This window comes from Hypanus sabinus, chromosome 2 (genome assembly GCF_030144855.1).
Source record: "Hypanus sabinus isolate sHypSab1 chromosome 2, sHypSab1.hap1, whole genome shotgun sequence".
Taxonomy (NCBI): domain Eukaryota; kingdom Metazoa; phylum Chordata; class Chondrichthyes; order Myliobatiformes; family Dasyatidae; genus Hypanus; species Hypanus sabinus.
In genome coordinates this window covers 134,601,653-134,626,273 of record NC_082707.1, presented here as the reverse complement: position 1 = coordinate 134,626,273, position 24,621 = coordinate 134,601,653, and the positions used below count along the sequence as shown (strand labels likewise).

At 40.3% G+C, this 24,621-nt stretch overlaps 1 protein-coding gene and 1 long non-coding RNA gene across 6 annotated transcripts in view; one reads left to right on the top strand and one right to left on the bottom strand.

Annotated features, from left to right (window-relative positions):
- Positions 1 to 9,505, top strand: part of LOC132384413 (uncharacterized) — a 43,231-nt gene extending 33,726 nt beyond the window's left edge. The window contains exon 6 of the long non-coding RNA XR_009508881.1: positions 8,240 to 9,505. This is a non-coding gene — a long non-coding RNA (uncharacterized LOC132384413). The remainder of the gene's footprint in view (positions 1 to 8,239) is intronic.
- fsip1 (fibrous sheath interacting protein 1) overlaps positions 1 to 24,621 on the bottom strand; it is a 418,033-nt gene that overhangs the window by 308,069 nt on the left and 85,343 nt on the right. The gene's annotated exons all lie outside the window — the stretch shown is intronic.

The following is a 24,621-nucleotide window of genomic DNA, read 5'->3' as shown; positions in this document are numbered from 1 at the left end:
CACCATCTCCAAAATCAATTTTGGTCTTAAATTCAGTACTTCTAACAATGAAAGGCCAACATCCCATTTGTTTTCTTGATAACCTGTTCCACCTGCAAACTAACTTTCTGTAATGTGTGCTTATACACTTCCAAGTCCATCTGTAAAAATTACATTTGCAATTTTTCACTATTTAAATAATAACCTGATCTTCTAATTTTCCTTCCAAAGTGGATGATTTCACATTTACCAACATTATACTCCATCTACCAGACCCTTACCCATAGAACCATAGAACATTACAGCACAGAAACAGGCCTTTTGGCCCTTCTTGGCTGAGCCAAATCATTTTTCTGCCTAGTCCCACTGACCTGCTCCTGGACCATATCCCTCCATACACTTCTCATCCATGTACCTGTTTTTTTCAAATGTTAAAAGTGAGCCCTCATTTACTACTTCATCTGGCAGCTCATTCCACACTCCCACCACTCTCTGTGTGAAGAAGCCCCCCTAATGTTCCCCTTAAACTTTTCTCCCTTCACCCTTAACCCATGTCCTCTGGTTTTTTTCTCCCCTAGCCTCAGTGGAAAAAGCCTGCTTGTATTCACTGTATTTTTACCCATCATAATTTTATATACGTCTATCAAATCTCCCCTCATTCTTCTACACTCCAGGGAATAAAGTCCTAACCTATTCAACCTTTCTCTGTAACTCAGTTTCTCAAGTCCTGGCTACATCCTTGTAAAGCTTCTCTGCACTCTTTCAAACTTATTAATATCCTTCCTGTAATTTGGTGACCAAAATAGCACACAATCCTCCAATTTCTGCCTCACTAATGCCCTAAACAGCCTCACTACAACATTCCATCTCTTATACTCCATACTTTGATTTATAAAGGCCAATTTACCAAAAGTTCTCTTTATGACCCTATCTACCTGTGATGCCACTTTTAGGGAATTTTGTATCTGCATTCCCAGATCCCTCTGTTCTACTGCACTCCTCAGTGCCCTACCATTTACCTTGTATGTTCTACCTTGGTTTTCCCTTCCAAAGTGCAATACCTCACACTTGTCTGTATTAAATTCCATCTGCCATTTTTCAGCCCATTTTTCCAGCTGGTCCAAATCCCTCTGCAAGCTTTGAAAACCTTCCTCACTGTCCACTACATCTCCAATCTTTGTATCATCAGCAAATTTGATGATCCAATTTACCACATTATCATCCAGATCATTGATATAGATGAGAAATAACAATGGAACCAGCACTGATTCCTGTAGCACACCACTTGTCACAGGCCTCCACTCAGAGAAGCAATCATCCACTACCACTCTCTGACTTCTCCCATTCAGCCAATGTCTAATCCAATTTACTAGCTCACAATGTATACCTAGCGACTGAATCTTCCTAACTAAACTCCCATGTGGGACCTTGTCAAAGGCCTTACTGAAGTCCATGTAGACAACATCCACTGCCTTCCCTTCATCCACTTTCCTCTTAACCTCCTTGAAAAACTCTAATAGATTTGTTAAACATGACCTACCATGCACAAAACCATGTTGACTCTCTCTAATAAGTCCATCTATCCAAATACTTGTACTTCCTATCTCTTAGTACTCCTTCCAATAATTTACCTACTACCAATGTCAAACTTACCAGCCTGTAATTCCCGGATTACTTTTAGAGCCTTTTTCAAGCAACAGAACAACATGAGCTTCCTCCAATCCTCCAGCACCTCACCCATAGATACCAATATTTTAAATATATCTTTCAGGGCTCCTGAAATTTCAACACTAGTCTCCTTCAAGGTCTGAAGGAATACCCTGTCAGATTCACTGACTTAACCTATCTAAATCTCTCTACAGCTTCTGCACTATTTGCTTTCCCACTGAATTTAATGTCATCTGCAAACTTAGATATGATCCACTCTATTGCAACTTCCACAATTATTTTTTTAGTCTGGGATGCATTCCATTAGGACCAGGGAGCTTGTATGCCTTTAAGCCCACTAGTTTGCTCAGCAGTACCTCATTAGTGATACCAATTGCTGATGCACCATCAATAACTCACACTGAGACGTAAGGCGAGATATCGGCTTTTATTGACTGGAAGAAGGAACCAGGAGTGAGTGTCCATCATACTATGTCCTGGAGACTGAGGCCGAGCGTCAGGCCTCAGATCACCTTTATACAGGGGCCTGTGGGAGGAGCCACAGGAGCAGTCAGCAGGGGGCGTGTCCAGACAGACACATAGTTCACCACAATTGCATCAAGATCTTCAACTGCCATCACAACCATAACATCTTTCTTTACTGTGCTAGCATATCTTCTACTATGAAGACCAACACAAAATAGTTGTTCAAAGCCTCATATAATTCTGTATATTAAGACCGCCTTCTCATTTTCCAAGGGCCCTATGCTCCAGACTCCTAAAGCAGTCACGCTATTTCAAGCTCTATCAGGGAAGCAAATTGTCAGAAAGGCAGAGAGGAAGGTTGAAAGATGTGCTCAAATTTTTCTGAAGGGGTACACAAACTTACTGGTTCATTGTAACCTCTGAGCCATGAGTGATCAAATTGCAGAAGGTACATTCAAGATGGTATTGAGAATGAAGTTCAGGCATCAGGAGCACAGAGAAGCCCTACATAAACTGCAGAAGGAATACACCTCTACACAAACAACCCATCCATTGTCTAACTAGCCACTTCCTACCCCATCTGTGGAAGAGTTAGTGATGCCTACATTGCTCTCAGTTGTAAACTCAATAAGGTCCCACATAGTAACCTAATCCAGAAGAGTACAGCCCAAGGGACTAGAGCAGTGGTTCCCAATGTGGGGCATATGCCCCACAGGGGGGTAATTTGATTTTTAAGGGGGGCAATTTGAGAATGAGTTATTAACAGTGAATTTTTTCTAGTAAGTCTGTGTGAGTATGAGTGTGTGTGTGAGTTAATACATATGTGTATATACAGTATGCATACATAAAAATACTTGTGTGTATGTACATGTGTAATTGCGTATGTACTGTATATATAATGTATCACCATCATTACAACCATCAAGTGGCTTTCATAATTAAATTAATTAATTGACTGATGTAGGAAGGAACGAATGAACAAGTCCAAATGCGTAAGAAACTCGTACGAGGTCGCGCCAATGCTGCTTTTTGCAGTACCTTTCGGTTCTTGGTGGTGTGAAGGTGTGTACATTGTGTCATCTCTTTTAAATGGTGTATCTGTCTTTGTATGCTGTAGAAACGAATCGGCATTGTTTTATTTATTTATTATTATTATTATTTTAATATCACTTAATGTTCTTTTTTTTAACCATTTCTTAGTAATTTCTTCCTCAGAACTTTAACAGTCCTTTGGTTCTTTTATTTTTCTCTTTCATGAATGCCACGTTCTTTGGAAGCTTGTTTAAACCAAGTTAATGGTCTTTTAGGCTTCCTCCAGGTGAATAGGAGTTCACTTTTTGAATAATAAGAATTATATATCACCACAGGGGGCATCAGGATTTTAGAGGTGATTAGGTGGGCATGGCCAAAAAATGGTTGGGAACCACTGGACTAGAGGTATGCTGGCAATTTGGATCCAAAATTGGCTTGGTAATGAATTAAGAGGCAGATGTAGTAATGAAAGTATGTTTTCATAACGGATAGTCTGTAACAAGTGGTGCACATCAGATTGCTAGGGCCTTTGTTGTTTGCAACATATTTATTTTATTTAAAGATACATCATGGAAAGGCCCTTCTGACTAACAACCCACCTATTTAACCGCAGCCTAATCACAGGACAATTTACAAAGGCCAATTAACCTACTAACCAATACGTCTTTGGACTGTGGGAGAAAATCAGACTATCTGAAGGAAACCCTCATGTTCACAGGAAGAATGAACAAACTTCTTATAGAAGATGCTAGAATTGAAATCCAATGCCTCGAACTATGATAACACTGCACTGACCACTGTCCTATCATGGTGCCCTAGAACTGCTTTGGATAAGAACATTAGTAGTATAATTACTAAGTTAGTAAACAACATGAGAATTGGTAGTCATAGATAACAAAGAAAGATATTAAAGATACAGTAGGACATAGATCAGAAGGAATTTAATCCAGACAAGTGTGAGGTATTGCTTAAAAATAGGAATTCCAATTCAGGGAGGATATATGGAGTAAATGGCAACAATCTAGGGAGCATTCTTATAGAAAGAGATCTTGGGGTGCAAGTCCATAGCTTCCTGAAAGTGAAGACACAAGATCAGAGGGCAGTTAAAAAGACATTTTGTATGCCTGCCTTTACAGGCATAACATTGAATAGAAGAGCTGGGACGTCATGTTGCAATTGTATTAAACATTAGGTAGACGGCCTTAAAGGACTGTGTATATTTCTGGTCGCCACACCACAGGAAGAACATGGCAGCAAAAGGGAGAGGACAGATGAGGTTCATTGGGTTGCTGCTGAGAATAGAAGACTGTAGTTAAAAAGATTGATTAAGATGGGTCAGTTCTCACCGGAATATAGGAGGCAGGGGTGACCCTACAGAGGTTGATAAAATCTGAGTGCCATACATAGGATGGATTGTCAGACTCTTTATCCCAGGTTAGTCCAGAGCTAGACAGCATAGGGTTCAGGTGACAAGACAAAAATTTAAATAAGATCTGAGTATTTCCATGCAAAGGGTGAGCTGCTGGAGAAGGTAACAAAGGCAAATGCAGATATATTGTTTAAAGGTATTTGGACAGATATTTGCTTAGAAAATGTGCTAAAGGCAGGCTTAATGCAGGCAAATGGGATTGGTAAAAATTGGCATGGTGAGATGGGCTGAAAGCCTGTTTCTATACTCTAAATGAGTCCATTTGGTACATAACACATTAAAACTATTAAAATAATGGGATTTTCCCCTAACTTCATTCTGCTTTGATTTATAAAAGATTTATTTTTACTTTAGCAATGCAAGCTTTATTAATATTCACAAACACTTTACTAAAATGTCTAATTTACAGCTTCCCAGTAGTCTAGTTAAGTTAGTTAAGTTAAAGTCTGTCCCGAGCCTCATAGGCTCATCAGGCCGGAGCTTATGCCGGTTTCCATGCTGTGAAGCGACTGAGAGTATGAGACTCCCCCCGGATAATACACCAGTCTATCACAAGGTTAACCCCCAGCATTTTGCCGGTACCCATTTTCAGCTGGGTGGACTGGAGCAACATGCTGCCTCGGCTGGGGCTCAAATTCACGACCTTCAGATCACTAGTCCAACACCTTAACCACTTGGCCACATGCCACACACCAGTAATCTAGGGGGTCTGGATTTTCCAGACATCAAGAAATATCAATTAAGTTCCTTTTTATCTTATGTGGTTGTCTGGGTTTGCAGGATCCCCTCCTGAATTTGGCGAGACATTGAAATTTCAGAAGCAAAATGCCCTCTTATTAATTTGCTTTTCCTCAATAAGATGAAACTAGTTAAGGAATATTGTTGCAATCTAATAACAATTAATACAGTCTAAGCTTGGAGGGCGATGCAACAAATTGAGGGCAACGCAGCGAAAATATCACACTTCACCAATAACCAGCAGCCCAGATTTTCAGCCTGGCATAATGGATCCTGGATTTAAACTTTGGATTTCTAAGGGTATTTTCCATCTCAGAGATTAGTTTGATGAAGGAACAATGATGTCTTTTAGTCAAATAGTACAGAAATTTAACATACCCAACAAGGATCTTTTTCGTTTCTTTCAGATAAGAGGTTATATACAGAAAAAAATATCATTGTTAACTGATTTCTATAATTCTGACACAGAAAGAGGATGTTTTGTTCTAAGGGTGAAGTCTCCATTAGTACTTTTACAACATCCTGAGGGAATGTTCTTGTGGAGAGGCTGAACAGCTTGGAAGGGTCTGGGAGGAAGAGCTGGGAGTAGAAATTGCAGCTGAAACATGGGAAGACATCTGTGATAATGTAAAGAAAATTTCAGTTTGTAATAGAACTAAAGCATTGCAAGTCAAAATCCTGCATAGAGCCCATCTGACTCCAGACGGTCTTTCAAAATTTAAAATGGGTGTTTCTCCAATGTGTTCTAAATGTAAAGTAACTACTGGAACTTTCACCCACTGCTTTTGGACTTGTCCCAAACTTCAGGCATACTGGAGTGATGTTGTGGGTGAAATGGAAAAGATTCTGAAGATGGACCTTTTCTCTTAGGCTTACCCAGCAGTCGTATTATTAATGCACATCAGAAAAAACTTTTTAACATCCTGACTTTTTGTGTGAGGAAGAACATTTTACTTTGTTGGATATCTGATGAGGCCCCTGGACTTTTTGGTTGGCATAAATTAATCATGGATACATTCCTTTGGACTTCTTGACATGTATGGTGCAGTCAAAAACAAATAGAACATAGAATTGTACAGCACATCACAGGCCCTTCAGCCCACCATGTTATGCTGATCCTCAAACCCTGCGTCCCATATAACCCCCCACCTTAAATTCCTCCATATACCTGTCTAGTAGTCTCTTAAACTTCACTAGTGTATCTGCCTCCACCATTGACTCAGGCAGTGCATTCCACACACCAACCACTCTGAATGAAAAACCTTCCTTTAATATCCCCCTTGAACTTCCCTCCCCTTACCTCAAAGCCACGTCCTCTTGTACTGAGCAGTGGTGCCCTGGGGAAGAGGTGCTGGCTGTCCACTCTGTCTATTCCTCTTAATATCTTGTACACCTCTTTCATGTCTCCTCTCATCCTCCTTCTCTCCAAAGAGTAAAGCCCTAGCTCCCTTAATCTCTGATCATAATCCATACTCTCTAAACTAGGCAGCATCCTGGTAAATCTCCTCTGTACCCTTTCCAATGCTTCCACATCCTTCCTATACAGAGGCGACCAGAACTGGACACAGTACTCCAAGTGTGGCCTAACTAGAGTTTTATAGAGCTGCATCATTACATCACGTCTCTTAAACTCTATCCCTCGACTTATGAAAGCTAACACCCCTTAAGCTTTCTTAACTACTCTATCCACTTGTGAGGCAACTTTCAGGGGTCTGTGAACATGTACCCCCAGATCCCTCTGCTCCTTCATACTACCAAGTATTCCGCCATTTACTTTGTACTCTGCCTTGGAGTTTGTCCTTCCAAAGTGTTCCACCTCACACTTCTCTGGGTTGAACTCCATCTGCCACTTCTCAGTCCACTTCTGCATCCTATCAATGTTTCTCTGCAATCTTTGACAATCCTCTACACTATCTACAACACCACCAACGTTTGTGTCATCTGTAAACTTGCCAACCCACCCTTCTACCCCCACAGCCAGGTCATTAATAAAAATCACAAAAAGTAGAGGTCCCAGAACAGATCCTTGTGGGACATCACTAGTCACAACCTTCCAATCTGAATGTACTCTCTCCACCATGACCCTCTGCCTTCTGCAGGCAAGCCAATTCTGAATCCACCTGGCCAAACTTCCCTGGATCCCATGCCTTCTGACTTTCTGTATAAGCCTACTGTGTGGAACCTTCCTAAATGCCTTACAAAAATCCATGTAGATCACATCCACTGCACTACCCTCATCTATATGCCTGGTCACCTCCTCAAAGAACTCTATCAGGCTTGTTAGACATGATCTGCCCTTCACAAAGCCATGCTGACTGTCCCTGATCAGACCATGATTCTCTAAATGCCCGTAGATCCTATCTCTAAGAATCCTTTCCAACAGCTTTCCCACCACAGACGTAAGGCTCACTGGTCTATAATTACCTGGACTATCCCTACTACCTTTTTTGAACAAGGGGATAACATTCGCCTCCCTCCAATCCTCCGGTACCATTCCCGTGGACAACGAGGACATAAAGATCCTAGCCAGAGGTTCAGCAATCTCTTCCCTTGCCTCGTGGAGCAGCCCAGGGAATATTCCATCAGGCCTTGGGGACTTATCCGTCCTAATGTATTTTAACAAATAGTTTTCATAAAACATGGCAACCTTTTCTGCAGTATGTAGATGTCTGCTACACTAATAAGGGCTTTTGTTTAGGATGTCATGGTGACGTCTATATTTTGATGGAAGTGTTCTGATAGCTGTGAGGGGAAGAAATGTAAATGTATCTGGAAATTGAAAGCTTTGTTATGCTGAGCAAGAAAAAAAAGATGTATTAACCAAAAGAAACTAGTTTATTTGCTTTACTTTAATTGAAATGAATGTTTTAATTGACTTGTGTCATTTTTTCAATAAACTTATTTTACTTTCTATTCTATAAATTACAGAATAGCTCCTATAGGTTTGATGATGGCAAATGTAACCTCACCATTCAAAAAAAGGACAAAAAAAAACACGGGGAACTACATACCGTTTTATTAATCATGGAGAAAATGTAAGAGGATTTAATAAATGATGAAATAGAATGAAATTTAGAAAGAACCAACAATGTTAGACTATCAATATTGATTTTTGGAAGGGAATTTCTGTATGACAAATCGAATGGAGATCTTTTCGAGGATGTAACTGGTAGAATAGTTTAGTGAAAACCAATGGATGTGGTGCAGCTAGATTGTTAAAAAGCCTTTTTTTTCCACAAAGTCCAATCAAAGGATTAGTGAAAAATTAAACCAAATTCTTTTGAGGGCTATGTATTGACATGTTGTAAATTGGAAGGAGGAAGGTTCACATTCAGATTTATTTATCACACGTACATGGAAACATACACATATTCTGGCACCAACATAGCAAGCCCACAATGCTTGGCAGAAAAACACAGAACACAACAAACAACATCAAAAAAACAGCATAGCAACCCCCTTTCCTGTCTGCCACCCACCTGCACCTATGGACAGTTCACCAACCCCAGGACAGACACTCGCAGTGATGAAGTGCTTTGAGAGGATGGTCATGGTTAGAATCCAGCAAGTACCTGGACCCTCTGCAATTGCCTATTCGCACAATAGGTCTGCAGCAGACACAATCTCAGTGGCTTTCCACATGGCCTTGGATCACCTGGACAACACAAACACCTACATTCATTGACTATAGCTCAGCATTTAACACCACCATTCCTACAGTCCTGATTGAAAAGCTACAGAACCTGGGCCTCTGTACCTCCCTCTGCAATGGATGATTGACTTCTTAACCAGTAGACCACAATCCGTGCAGATTTGTAATAACATTTCCACCTCACTGACAATCAATACTGGCACACCTCAGGGATGTGTGCTTAGCCCACTGCACTACTCTCTCTACACCCATGACTGTATGGCTAGGCATAGCTCAAACTGCATCTATAAATTTGATGATGATATAACTATTATCAGAATCTCAGATGGTGACAAGAGGGTGTGCAGGAGTGAGATATACCAACTAGTTGAGTGATACTGTGGCGACCCATTTCCTGGCGCATCCGAACCGACTCACAATTAGATAGCCTACGGGGGTTTGCGAGCACAGAGCTTTGGAGCCTCTGCGCCATGGGGGGCCGGTTGAGGGAGGCTTAAAAGTGAGGCTGAAGTTTTTGAATAAAGTTTTTTCCTTCGACTGCAGTTACCGACTCCGTGTCGTAATTTTAGCGCTGCGTGTAGCACACCGCTACAATTGGTGACCCCGACGGTCCAAACGATTTTTGGACCAGAAATGACTGACGCTGCCTCTGGTCATGCGGTTTCGTTGAAACTGCCAGGTTTCTGGACACAGCGCCCGGACCTATGGTTCCAGCAAGCCGAAGCCCAATTCCACGTTCGCCAGATCACCTCAGAAGACACCCGCTACTACTACGTGGTGAGCTCCCTCGACCAGGACACAGCGGCCCAGGTCGCGGAGTTCGTACAGTCGCCCCCGGCAGACGGCAAGTACACGGAGTGTGGCGACCCATTTACTGGCGCATCCGAACCGACTCACAATTAGATAGCCTACGGGGGCTTGCGAGCACAGAGCTTTGGAGCCTCTGCGCCATGGGGGGCCGGTTGAGGGAGGCTTAAAAGTGAAGCTGAAGTTTTCGAATAAAGTTTTTTCCTTCGACTGCAGTTACCGACTCCGTGTCGTAATTTTAGCGCTGCGTGTAGTACACCGCTACAATACCACAATAACAATCATGCACTCAACATTAGTAAGAACAAAGAGCTGACTGTGGACTTCAGGAAGGATAAGATGAGGGAACATAAACTAATCCTTATAGAGGGATTATAGAAGTGGAGAGAGTGAGCATTTTCAAGTTCCTGGTGTCACTGTCTCTAAGGATCTAACCTGGTCCCAACATATTGATACAACTATAAAGGCTGCAAGCCAGCGACTATATTTCATCAGGACTTTGAGAAAATTTGGTTTGCCACCTAAAGCACTTGAAAACCTCTAGAGACATACCGTGGAGAGCATTCTGACTGGCTGCATCACCTTCTGCTATGGGGGGGTGGGGAGAGGGGGTGCAACTGCACAAGATCGCAGTAAGCTGCAGAGAGTTGTAAAATTAGTCAGTTCCATGATGGGCATTAGCCTCTGTAGTATCCAAGACATCTTCAAGGAGCAGTGCCTAAGAAAAGCGGCTTCCATTATCAAGGACCTCCACCACCCAGCACCACCCACTTCTTCTCATTGTTTCTATCAGAAAGGAGGTACAGAACCCTAAAGACATACACTCAGTGATTCACAAACAGCTGCTTCCCCTCTGCCATCTAATTTCTAAATGGACATTGAACCAATGAACACTACTTTTTGAAATTTCTGTTTTTGGCACTACCAATCTTAATTTAACTATTAATAAACATATATACTTACTGTAAATTCAATTTCTTTTCTATATTTATCACAAATTACATTATACTGCTGCAGCAAAGTTAACAATTTGCATGACATTTGCCAGTAATAATAAACCTGATTTTGATTCTGATTAAACATGAAGCTATCCAGTTCAGCAGGAAAAAAAAACAGAAAGACAGTATTATCATTTAAATAGTATGAGACTGATTTGAGACCTGACTATTCCTGTACACCATGCACAAAAGCAAACATGCAGTTACAACAAGTGGTTAAGAAGGTAGTGATAAGCTTCCTTTCAAAGCAAGTGGATATGAATACAGAAACAGGAATGTCTTGGTGCAATACTCTTGACCTTCTTATTTTAAGGCGGTTGGCATCCAGCTTAATGGTGCATTACTGCCACCCTCTGCTCCAGAGTGTGGATCAGATGATAGACTTACATTCGAAATCCCTTCACCTATATATATATATATATATATATATATATATATACACACACACACACACACACACACACACACCCTAATCTACACTTTATCCTTCCATTTTTGGCCATCTATGTACCCTATACCTGCTTATCCATCATATCCTATATAAAAAAAACCCTATATCCTTTAAGAAAGCTAAAAGTACCCTGACCTGTGCTCTCTCACCCATGCCCAGTAACCCTTTTAATGTGAATTTCTGCACCCCCCAAGTCGGCTTAGATTAATTCTCATCATCTCTCTCTGTATCCCATACTTACTGCAACTCAGAATTACATGTTCTACTGACTTCTCTTCCTGGCATTCCTCACACAAACCTGTCTGGTGTTTCCCTATCATTTTCAATGTTTTGTTTAGTGCACAGAACTTAGTACTCTGACCTTAGAACAGACCATACTTCAGTACTCTGCATACCTTTTGTCTCCTTACCCAAGAGCAAATGTACTTACCATAGAGTGCAATAAAAGGTTACTGGACTGACTCTTGGGACAACAAAACTGCCATAAGAGGGAAAATAAGGTTACTAGGTGTGTTTGCTGAGTTTAGAGGAATTAGGGGAGAATCTAATTGAAATTTAGAAAATTCTGACATAGTTAGATAGACAGGGTGATGTTTCCCATGGCCGGAGTATCTATCAGTCTCAGAAAACAGGGAAAGGAATTTAGGACTGAAATGAGAAGTTTCTTCATTCAGAGATGATGAACCTGGGGAATTTACATCTCTAGAGGGATGAAGAAGCTAAGCCATTGACTACAACTAAGGGGTAGAAAGAATTCAAGGTATGAAAGGTGCTTGGGGCAGAGAGCAGAAACTGGATATTAAGATATATGATCAGCCATAATCACACTGAATTATCATTGCAAGCTTGTGAAGTTGAATTGTCTCCTATTTAAGTTTTATGTTTCTATAATTCCTTGGATAAGGAGATTTTTCTGAAAGGAGAGGTTGAACAGTCTAGGTCAATATTCCCTTGAGTTTAGAAGAATGAGACACAATTGCATAGAAACATTTCAAATTCTTCAAAGGCTCGGCAGGGTAGATCTTACAGGATGTTTCCTATGGCCAAGTCTGTAACTCAGAATCAGTATTTTAAACCTAAGATAAGGAGAAATTTCTTCAAAAAAGTGCTCAATGAGAGGACGGCAATGCAAAACTCTAAAGAGTCAGAGCCATCGGAAATTTGAGTCAACTTTTTATTTTTATTAAGAGTACTGCACATAAGATGCTGAAAGAACTTATCAGATATGACAGCATCAATGGAGAAGAATAAGTCAACGTTTTGGGCCAAGACCCTTCATCCGGAATGGAAACAAAGGGGGAAGAAGCCAGAATAAAATGATCAAGGGGGGGCAGAAGAGAGTAGAATCTGAAAGGTGATAGGTGAAACAGATAAAGGGGAGATGGGTAAGTGAGTGGGGTGGCTGGTGTTTAAGGAAGTTGAAAGGTGGAGGAGGTAAAGGGCTGAAAGGGAAGGAATCTGATTGGAGAGGAGTGTGGACCATGGATAAAGGGAAGGTAAAAGTCACCAGAGGAAAGTGATGGGCACTTAATGAGGAGAAGGGGAAAAAGGAAGCCAGAATGGAGAATGAAAAAGGAGAGAAGGGTGAGGGTGCAGAAATTATGGGAAGTTAGAGAAATCAATGTCCATACCATCAGGTGTAGGCAATCCGAATGAAATAAGGAGTCATGAGTATGGCCTTATTGTGGCTGCAGAGGAGACCATGGCTGACATATTGTAATGGGAATAGGACTGGGAAGTTGAATCGAAATGAGTGGCCACTGGGAAATCCCGCCTTTCATGACAGACAAGCAAAGGTGCTTGAGGGTGGCTTTCCAACTTACATCAGATCTCACCAATGTAGAGAAGCCACACTGAGAGTACTGGATACAATAACTAACCCCAACAGACCCACAGTGAAGTGTCACATCACCTGGAGGCATTGTTTAGGATACTGAATGATGGTAAGGGAAGACATGTAGAACTTGCTCCACTTGCAGGGATAAGTGCCGGTGGGGAGGGACAAATGAACAGGGAGTCACATAGAGAGTTGGAAGATTGGTGGTCAGCAAGCCCAATACCACCACATGAGAAAAGAGGATATTATTTTTAAGAGACAGAGTGGAAAAAGGTATAGTCAAAATAGCTGTGAGAGCCAGTACATTTATAAAAGATATTGGTAGATAGTCTGTCTCCAGAAATGGAAACAGAAAGATCAGGAAAGGGGAGAGAGGCGTCAGAGATTGACAAAGTAAGTGACAACAGGGTGGAAGGTTGAGGCAAAGATGCTGAAACTCAAACTTACTTGGTCCTTCCAGATCGTTTTTAGTATTAAGTAATATTAAGTAATATTCCATGACACACATAATGTCTTATTTTAAGTTAATGATAAAGTGCAAATTCAACAATTTTATACAACAATAACTTTCAAAGATATCATTCAAAAGGTAACAGAGAATCTAAATAAGACTTATCTAGATTCAAAGTTCGAATGAATGGTACCTATGACCGATTGTTAGAATTCAGATGCATAGTTGATATAACTGCTGATGCCTAGAAAATGGATCATATAACACTTTTTTATCTAGCATTAAATTTTCCAGAATGGTTCAATCTGGTCTAAATTTTGCGAGAAAATGGTGGAGAATTGGACCAGGCATATTCAGTTGCAATCCAAATAAATGTGGTTTAACTTTTCTCAAAGTTGGGTGTACACATAATGATGCCAAATGTCATACAAATTAATCTCAGCCAAGACTAACATAAATTGGAGCTCAAAGCTTCATATGAGTGCAGTGGAACAATGTCAGGAGGAACACAGCACATTACAAACTAGCTTTTCTCAATAATTAAAGATATGTTATGCTGATATCAGAAAACTTCAAAGGAAAGTTTCAAAGTGTAAAAAAGTGTGTGAAAAAGACCAGGGAACATTCAGCTGCTGATCTATCCTCTGGGTAACCAATAGCCATGGTCTTTGCTCTCTGGTGATAAAGGCCCTGGTCATTCTTAGCATCTTAATAACTCCGGATGGCTCCCGCCAACCTCTGTTGCCATTATTATGCTTTCTATTCATCATGGTCAAGGAAAGCTACCAGAATGGTGTCCTTACCTGACATCAGTAATTTTATCTTCCAGCTGAACAGAGGAGGGGAGACATTGAACAGACAAGAAGGGATTCTCTCATAAAAAAAGTTTTAATTCCACAAAAATCAGAGATCCTTCTGCAATCAGGTGACAATTTTCTTACTTCTAGTATTACTACCACTTCACAAGCTACTTTTCAATTCTATCAGCATTTTTATAACACATCCTGATCCAATTAGTTAAATGGCTTACTACATCATCTCTGCATTCCTGGCAAATGATGCTTTGCTGAAAAAAAGTCAATTTGTACATTACTTGGAGGTATTTCACTGTCAACCAGAACTTGAATGGTCTTGACTGCTGTTCGACATAACTGGGTCAATGCAGCACAGAGTAATGAATATCACAATATCGAACAACTCAGAGCAAATGAAAATAGTTCATTTTCTTCATGTTCTTTTGTCAATTACCTTACTTTATACTCTATGGATATGACACCTGCCAGTAGAAACAGCTCCTTATTAAATTATCAGAACTCATTCCATTAATTAACTATGTTCAATATGTAGTACTCTGGTCTCAGAGGCAAAATTCAGTGGATTCAAGTTTTATTCCATTTGAAACCAATCTGAAGTAACAGCTCAATGTAAAACTATTCAAGTACTGCATTATCCAAAACATCCTTCTCAAATTAAGTGCTGAAGAGCCAAGCTTATTTTGAAAAAGAATGGAGTTCTTCTGAATTCCTGGCCAGCATTTATACCTTCATCAGTAACACATTATCTCATCGCTAGAACATTAATTTTGACAGACTTTGCTAAACACAGAATGACAGCCATATTTTTTTCAATGACTTTATTGTTTGTATTGCCTGTTAGGACATTTTGAAGTTGTGAAAGATGAATTGTGTACGTACATAGAAACAAGACTTTCTTGCATTTCTTTCTTAACTTTAATAATAATAATACTGATGGATCTAGGTTGTCACATACATTAAGTCCCTAAATTCAGGTAATTCTTAGAATTTTCCCTGGTGAAAACAATAATCTTAAATCCAAGGATAACTTCCACAACTTTCAAATAAAAAGAAAGTGTATACATGCACTAGAGGTTACATGGATGACTAAATCATCATCTCACCCCCATGTGTCAATGAGTTGCTGAGTTCCTGTCCATCCAACTTACACTCCTCCAAAATTGGAAGTTACCTCAATGCAATCCTGCCAGAAATAATTTCTCGGTACCACTATGAGGAGTTTTTTCAGCTTGTCAAAGAAACAACAGTCCATCAACTCAAACACAAGGAAATCTGCAGATGCTGGAAATTCAAGCAACACACAAAAAGTGCTGGTGGAACACAGCAGGCCAGGCAGCATCTATAGGAAAAAGCACTGTCGACGTTTCGGGCGAGACCCTTTGTCAGGACTAACCGAAAGAAGAGATTTGTAATTAAGAGGGGGAGTGGGAAATCCGAAATAATAGGAGAAGACAGGAGGGGGTGGGGTGAAGCTAAGAGCTAGAAAGGTGATTGGCAAAAGGGATACAGAGCTGGAGAGAAGCTGGAGCCCATCAACTCAGCCAGCTGTCATAACTGTCAAAATGCAATCATTGGTTGCAGATAGTGGAGCACATCCTAATAACCCAATCTCAATACAATTAACTTCATATTTCAACCTTCCATTATAGCAAGCATTCATTCAGTGCTGCATGGGAATTCCAAAACAAAGTTTCAAATTCTTTTCATTCCATAAGACGTAGGAGCAAAGTAGACCATTCGGGCCAGTGAGTCTTGTTTATTATCTAGAAGCAAATATACAAATATGCAGCTTTCTTCCAAATGCTCTCACCAAATGTCTGTCAACTGATTACTCATGATGCAAGGATTTGCCATAGAATAATGGACATACACTCCTTTCAAGGTATATTGGTCTGCATTCCAAAGGAAGAAAAACTGATAAATCTGAGGATTGATGACAACTTAAATTAGCTTTTTTTTGATAAAAACTAACAGTACATACACAGATATGTATAAAAAATAGGCTTCTTTAGAGAGATACATGATATCACGGCAACCACTCCTCCCCCACCCAACCCACACACCATCCACAAACTGGCACCTGCTACTTTTCAGAGATGTCTAAGCAAAGGAATGTAAAGATGGCTACAGCACCCATGTCATAATAAACACAAACAACTGCTGGACAAACCACTTTCTAAGCAACCCACACAAAATGCTGGAGGAACTTAGCAGGCCAGGCAGCATCTATGAATGATTTCACTGATCAACCTCCCAGCTCTTTACTTCACCTCTCCCCCTCTCTCAGTTTCACCTATCACCTACCACCTTGTACTTCTTCCTCCCTCCTCCCACCTTCTTAATTTGACTTCTCATCTTTTTTTCCCAGTCCTGACAAAGGGTGTTGGACCAAAACATCAACTGTCTACTCCTTTCCATAGATGCGGCCTAGCTTGCAGAGTTCTTCCAGCATTTTGTGTATGTTGCTTTGATTTTCCAGCAAATGCAGATTTTCTCGTGTTTATGAAACCACATTCTAATCTGCTTTATTAGCTCCATTGACTTGACCTCTGTTATGAAGGTACCACAGCTCTGAGAGACCAAAGGAGTGGGAGCAGCCCCCTCCTTCCGGAGAATCGCAAGATCGCTATTAATTCAGGACTCGGAAGTGAGAGACAATGCAACTGTTTTGACCATTTGTTCTTAGAGGCACCTGTGTCACGTGCAAGTCCCGGCTACGTGACAACTACCATGAACCTGAACACCCTCGGGCCATGTGGGGGTGGAAATTACATCCCCCTACTTTGATGGACAGCTACAACTCTGCAAGTAAAGATAAAAGCGGACTGCAGGAGGCAGTACCCTAGCGATGCACCAGAGGAACTTGCTCGCTCAATGCTCCCGGGAGAGCTGGAAGCCACTCAACGCCACGTGCGCTCCTAACCCCTTTGCCTGGGGAGCGGGTGGCTGATAATACCGAGAAGGACTTCGAACTAACAACGGGGAAACCAACGCTCCCCTGATTTTAACGGAGTGGTCATAAAGACACGGGCAAGTCTTTTTGTTCCTCACCGATCCCTCTAAGACACGTGAAACCCAGCGATTCCTCGTAAGACTTCTGAATGACTCTTTATATTTCCAATGGACAAAAATATTCTCCCCTAGACAACAGCCGAGATTAATGCTGATTATGACTATACCCGGGCTTTAGATTGCGTATTGGTGATGTGCATTATCTGAATGTTTGCATTAACCTTACTTTTGTGCCCCTTTATAAATAAAAACGTTTGAAAATAGTGACATCAGACTTCAACAGACCTCTCTATCTTTGCTGGTAAGTTATCCAGTTACAGGATACGTAACACCTCAAACACCGGAGTCAACAGAAGCAATGCCAGAAATCAGTTTTGAGGCTTTAAAGAATATGATCGTGCAATCTCAATGCCTACTTATCAAACCTGACAAACCTCGGTCTATGGTAGCAGCAAGGTATCCATAGCATATAAACCATCCTGATGTCCACCTTAACTAGCACGTGTGTAGAGACTCTGGCTTCTCTCCAATAAACACCAGGACTGGTTTACTGAGAATGATAAGGGGTGTGGGGAGTAAATTAAACACAACTGAAAAATATGCCTGGATTATAAACTTCATCTTTCTAAGGGAAAAGCAGCAATCCAGCAAAAGGAACTCAGCAACATTTGTTTCTTTTCAGTTATCTGTGGCCCCAAAAGTCAAGGCCTCACCACCTCCCCCTTCACCCCACTGCCTAAAATTATGAATGGGGATGAATACACAAAAGTCCTTGACATGAGAGCTCATAAGACCCACAGCAGTCTATCCAGGTGAGCCTTGCCACTACTCCTAAACAACAGGAAGCCAGGTGGTCACATCCCAACTAAAAAATAACAAGTCCTTGAGAATAGACAGTATTAAGGCTGAAGTCCTCATTCTCAACTGTGAAAATCTTCAGCTAACAAATTCACAGCCTTATCAACTGTGCCTGGAGAAAGGAAGAATTCCTGAGGACCTTAGAGATGCTGTATTTTTGAACATCCTCCAGAAAAAAAGACAAGTTCATGGTGATAGAGAGTCTGCCTGCTCACTGCTGCGGAAAACATCACCATCAGGATTCATCTCCGCCACAACATCCTGCTGGCCAAACAACTTTTCCTAGAATAATAATATAGATTTCAACTATTCCAGGTCAGAGTGGTGTTATCTCTATGTAACATGCAGGAAGTAGAATCAGCCACTATACATAGGCTTTCTCAACCACACCAAAGCCTTTCAGTCCATCATTCAGGAGGAACATGATCTCCATCCAGAGAGATGCATCTCCATCTTATGTGTATTTCACTGAAGCATGTGAGCTTTGATGTTAACCAATGGGTTTACAGAACATTTTTCAGTAAAAGTATCAGATAAAGATGTATCCCCTCCTCTAACATTCTCAATGTTTTTGCTTCAACAATGTTCTACTTCACCTCAAAACAACTTGCTGCAAAAGTACAGTTGATCTTCAGTTAATGGGAAGCTACCAACTTTCAGCAATTGCATTCCAGGATCAAGGTTACTTAAATCTCAGAGTCAAGCTGCAATAAATGGACGATGCCTGTGCTTAAGTACATTTAGGGCCCAAGCTCACTGAAACAGAGGGAGAGTGGTTCTTACACTCAACATCCAGATCCTCTACAAACTGGTCCCCATAGGACTATGCTGCTGTCTGACAATAAAGTTTCATGGTCAAACCCCGGAAAAAGTACACCACTTCTCATACCTCAGGAACAAGCTCTCAAAACCAGACGTCAATGAAAAAATTCATTCTTGCCTCATGCATCAGCACAATCTTCAGCTGATTGAGGAAAATGGTATTTAAAGACGTCAAAAAAAAAACCCTACTCAACCAGGCAACAGTGATCCCTGCCTTCCTCAATGCTTTAAGAACCTACCATCTTGGAATCAGAGAAACACCCTAATTATTTTCACTCAATTCAAGCTCTTTTGTGGGGAAAATCATCAAGCAGATGAAAAGATTCAAAGATATACTCAAAACCTCCTTAAATAAATGCAAGGAATCAAGTAATGATGCAGGGTTTTGACTTAAGACAGTGAACAATCTTCCTCCCACAACAGACAGTATTTAGCCTGCTGAGGTTGTCTAGCACATTGTGGATGTTGGAATCTAGAGCAGTGAACAATCTTTTGCATCTACAACTTAACAGAATGCTGCATTGTGACTAACCAAAGCGGAGAAAGAACATTTTAGATGATATTGAGAATGGCAAGGCCATGCTTTGAGAACACACAGAGGCACTACTTTTAAGTAGAGGCAGCAAGTTACCCATCCATCTGTCCAAACAGACATTACCTGCACCATCTGTTACTTTGTCTGTAGTTCTGCATTGGGCTCATCATCTAACTGAGAATCCATAAAAAGTGTGGAGAAAAAAAAACCATCCTTAATCTTGAAGTACTGTCTAAGAAGAGCTAATAACACTAGTTTATTTTGTTTGCATGATTTATGTAAAACTAAATTTGATATTTCACTTGCAAAAGCTGAAATTCTCAGAATTAGCTTTAGTATTTTGAATGCGCTACAATCACATTATTTGTGATAGTCATAACTCAATTGATAGCTTACTTGTGTGTAAAATGAGAAGGGTGGGAGTTAAAGTCCAACTACATCTTGGAAACAATAATCTGAGGTAGATACTTTATTGATCCCAAAGGGAATTACAGTGACACAGTAACAAAAAAATGTCACCTGAAATGTCTAATGGGAGGGAGTCAGCACTTCGCTAGCTATAGGTTGAGTTATTATAGAGCCTAATGGCTGAGGGTAAGAATGACCTCATATAGCACTTTTTGGAGCAGCGCAATTGTCTTATCCAATTACTAGGATTTTTCCTCTATTCAGCCTCTGTGGGATGTAGAGGATTCGAAACATTGTCCAGAATTGCCAGGATTTTCCAGAGGGTCCCTTGTTCTACCACAGGCTCCAGTGTGTCCAGTTTGACTCCTACAACAGAGCCAGCCTTTCTAATCAGTTTATTGAGCTTGTTGACATCACCCGTGTTGATGCTATTGCCCCAGCACACCACTGCATAGAAGATTGTACTAGTGACAACAGATTGGTAGAATATGTGAAGGAGAGGCCTACAGACTGCAAAAGACTTCAGTCTCCTCAGGAAGTAACTTCTCATTTTGATGTTAACACCAAGATTACACCTGCTTTCAAGGTGGATATAAAAGATCCCGTTGTCTTTGCGAAACATCAAGGAACTGGTTTCCTGCACCATATTTATTCCCCATTTCTAAATTCATTTGTGCAGTTATCATCACAGTGATGTTTTGGCCATAAAGCATTCTGATGCTTCTGGAGGAAGTAAAAGGTAAGATACAAATGCAAAATTTTTTGGTAAAAGAATTTCAGCATTTCTGCCGAAGAAACTAAAAATGGATTTGCTGTCCACCAGGCTCTTGCACGCAATTTGAGTTCTGTATGTACTTGACAATCACAAATGAACCATTGTACCAACAGTGTTATTGCCACATGGCAAAACAATACTTAAACACAATCACAAGAATGTAAAATTGAAACAGGTTCACCCACTGCTACTATAAAACTCATTAAACAATGGAAATTGAATCCTAATATCCCAATATGCCGGCGCCCTTAACTTTAATTGGCTTCCATTGCTTTGAAATGCGTTTTCTTTTACAAATCCAAACTGGAAGCCTCAAAAGCCGATGTACTTAATTAATATTGTGTTTATCTGAACTCTAACAATCTCAGTGAAATCTAACTGGAGCAATCCTGAAATAGTTATGAACACTTTTTTTTAAATTGTCAAATAAACAAATATACTATGTCCTTGATCAAGATGACAATTCTTTCCTTAATATTAACATGCTCTATATCTACACACAGTGGCCACTTTATGAGGTACAGGAGGTATCTAAGAAAGTGGCCACTGAGTGTATATTTGTGGTCTTCTGTTGCTGTAACCCATCCACTTTAATGTTCAACATGCTGTGCATTCAGAGATGCTCTTCTGCACACATCTGTTGTAACATGTGGTTATGTGAGGCACTGTTGCCTTCCTGCCAGCTTGTACCAGCCTAGTCATTCTGCTCTGACCTCACTCAATAACAAGGCATTTTTGCCCACAGAACTGCTGCCTACTGGATACGATTTTTTTGTTTTTCACAATATTCTCTGCAATTCTAGAGACTTGTGAATGGAAATCCCAGGAGATCAGCAGTTTCTGAGATATTCAAACCACTCCATCTGGCAACAACAATTATTCTATAGTCAAAGTCACATTTTCCCCCCGTTCTAATGTTTGGTCTGAACAACTGAACCTCTTTGACCATGGCTGCATGCTTTTATGCATCGAGTTGTTGCCATATAATTGGCTGATTCAATATCTGTATTAACAAGTAGGTGTACAGGCATACCAAATAAAGTGGCCACCGAGTACATTTTGCAAGAATTCTAAATGGTGCATAAATTCAGACACCAGTAACTACTCCAATGTCAGCTAATACAAATAAATATATTACAAAAAATGACAAGCAAAGATCAGGCAAGCTCAATATTTGGAATTATTCATGAAGGAAATAGATCATTTTGCCATTTACAAATACATATTTCAAATGCTGGTGAATACACCAAATGAAATTAATCAGCCTTGTAAAAGTTTCAGCCCTTTCAATATATTTTGGAGGTTAAACTGGATAGACTCAAACAGATACTGGTATGACACCTAGACTGTAATGTATGCAACATGGCAGCTTTATATTACCTACTCAAAAAAGACTTCAGTATACAGCCAGTACTAAAATGATAGTTTACTGGTTATAAAATTGGCAAAAGAGCAATTTTATAATTTGTTGGCCCTTCTTAAAATAAGCCTGAACCTCAAAAAAGAGATAAACTGTTGTTTGTAGGGGGTATTAACAATCCTGCAGGAATTGACTCTGACTTGACTTGGAAAATAGAAGAAATGAGACTACATGGAGACAATGGTCTAAATATAACCATATAACCATTACAGCATGGAAACAGGCCATCTTGGCCCTTCTAGTCCGTGCCGAACGCTTACTCTTACCTAGTCCCACCAACCTGCACTCAGCCCATAACCCTCCATTCCTTTTCTGTCCATAGACCTATCCAATTCTTTTTTTTAAGTGACAATATCGAACCTGCCTCTTTCTACTAGAAGCTCATTCCACACAATTACCACTCTGAGTAAAGAAGTTCCCTCTCGTGTTACCCCTAAACTTTTGCTCCCTAACTCTCAACTCATGTCCTTTTGTTTGAATCTCCCCTACTCTCAATGAAAAGAGCCTATCCACGTAAACTCTATCCCCCTCATAATTTTAAATACCTCTATCAAGTCCCCCTTCAACCTCCTACACTCCAAAGAATAAAAACCTAACTTGTTCAACCTTCCTCTGTAACTTAGTGCTGAAATCCAGGTAACATTCTAGTAAATCTCCTCCATACTCTCTCTATTTTGTTGACATCTTTCCTATAATTTAGTGACCAGAACTGTACACAATATTCCAAATTTGGCCTCACCAGTGCCTTGTACAATTTTAACATTATATCCCAACTCCTATACTCAATGCTCTGATTTATAAAGGCCAGCATACCAAAAGCTTTCTTCATCACCCTATCCATATGAGATTCCACCTTCAGGGAACTGTGTACCATTATTCCTAGATCACTCTGTTCTACTGCATTCCTCAATGCCCTACCATTTACCATGTATGTCCTATTTTGATTAGTCCTACCAAAATTTAGCACCTGATACTTACCAGCATTAAACTCCATCTGCCATCTTTCAGCCCACTCTTCTAACTGGCCTAAATCTCTCTGCAAGCTTTGAAAACCTACTTCATGCAGAAGAAGATGATGACATATTTGGTGCCCCCTAAGCAACCTACATGAAACATTAACCACAATCAATACAATACAAATACATATAAATATTATGTACTATTTTTGTGATTATTTATTTTTTCCAATTCAGTTTTAAAATACATCTAGACAAACTTTCAGGACTCAGACTGGAATATTCTGACAAATCTGAAAAGCACAAAATTAAACATGGCTTAGAAAAGAAAATGCCCCTTTATGCATCAAAATCTATTATTTGTACTCTTCCACTAAGCAAGCACTTGGCCAAATAACTAAAAGTATATGGTTAGACATCTGGAGCTTTGAGCCCTACGGCAGTTTCCATGGTCAGAAATCTACTCATGAACATCCAAGGGTAAATTTAATTTTAATTTAAGTTGAAAAAGTTAATTTTAAAATGCTTAAGAAAATCAAAACTTTAAAAGAAATTCTCATGAACTTCAATGAGCACATAAGAGTGAATGAGGGAGAGACAGTTTTATAGAAATATAGAAGATTCTGGGTAATTGGTGAAATGACAAAGTTAACAGTGAGATGATGTTATCTAGAACTAGGGAGCACTGTTTCTATAAAAGGAATTATCCATTTAAGAGGATAGAAACATAGAAAACCTACAGCACAATACAGGCCCTTTGGCCCAGAAAGCTGTGCTGAACATGTCCTTACCTTAGAAGTACCTAGGCTTACCAATAGCCTTCTATTTTTCTAAGCTCCATGTATCCATCCAGGGGTCTCTTAAAAGCCCATTCCACACACTCACCACTCTCTGCGTAAAAATGGATGAGGAAAAAGCTTTTCCCCTCAGTTTGTTGGAATTTTTGGAATTCTCTACACCCCTCTGCCATCAAAACAGAGTCATTTAATATATCCAAGGAGAGTGGAAGACATTTAAACTAAAAGGGAGTTAACTATAGGGAGAGAAAGCAAGAAAATGATGATACCAAGACTGGATTAGCCATAATGATTTTGAAAGGCAGAGCAGACATAAGAGGATGATGGCCTATTCCTTCTACTGCCGCTTCTCTTGAAAATTGTGAGATACCAGGGGTAAGATGCAACCATCAAGTTCTGGAGATTCTTATCTCCTAATCCCCTGGTTTTCGGGCCAACACTCTGTTATTCTTGCAGAACACTTCAGCGTTTCAATTTCCTCTTCTTATTTTCCAGCCTGCTAATAACTGGCCTCCTCCCAAGTAGAAAAGCTAGCTGTTCCAACCTAAAGAAACTTGAACTGTCAACAAAGTTGCTGACTGAGCTGTCAGCAATACGTGCCAATCAGACTTGCTTCCTACAAAGCTATCCCATGACAAGAAATGCAAAATTATTTCAGTCTCTATATCTGGTGTTCCCTATCTGGGGGCTACAGACCCCTCAAATAACGGTAGAGG